This window comes from Brassica oleracea, chromosome C8 (assembly GCF_000695525.1).
Source record: "Brassica oleracea var. oleracea cultivar TO1000 chromosome C8, BOL, whole genome shotgun sequence".
NCBI lineage: Eukaryota > Viridiplantae > Streptophyta > Magnoliopsida > Brassicales > Brassicaceae > Brassica > Brassica oleracea.
In genome coordinates this window covers 17,112,357-17,112,830 of record NC_027755.1, presented here as the reverse complement: position 1 = coordinate 17,112,830, position 474 = coordinate 17,112,357, and positions in this window count along the sequence as shown.

The following is a 474-nucleotide window of genomic DNA, read 5'->3' as shown; positions in this document are numbered from 1 at the left end:
TGATTAGGATTGTTGCTAGAATTGATTAATTGCTTACTGTTTTAAAATTCGAACCTGATCATGATTGCTTAAATAATTAAACTCGAATCTGATTATTTGTGATTGAATTGTTTCTGAATATAAATCACCTAGAAACCGATTGCTACGATCTCATACTGAAATTTGATTGTTTGAATTAAATTAATTGTTTGAGATTTCATGCTTTCATAATCACTTAGAAACCTGATTGCTAAGGTGTTTAAAACTGGTTGCATTATGATCATATAGAAACCGATTAAGATTGTTCATGCCATTAGCTGTGTGACTTGTCTTGCATCCATGATGATCACTTAGAAAATTGTTAGGATTGATTTTATTGCTTATAATCATCTTGTAGCCGTGTGTCTTGCATCAATATTACAAGGATAAGTAAATCATCTCGTTTGGTCGTGAGACCAATAATGCATTATAACCTGCCCATTTTGTTTGCATATA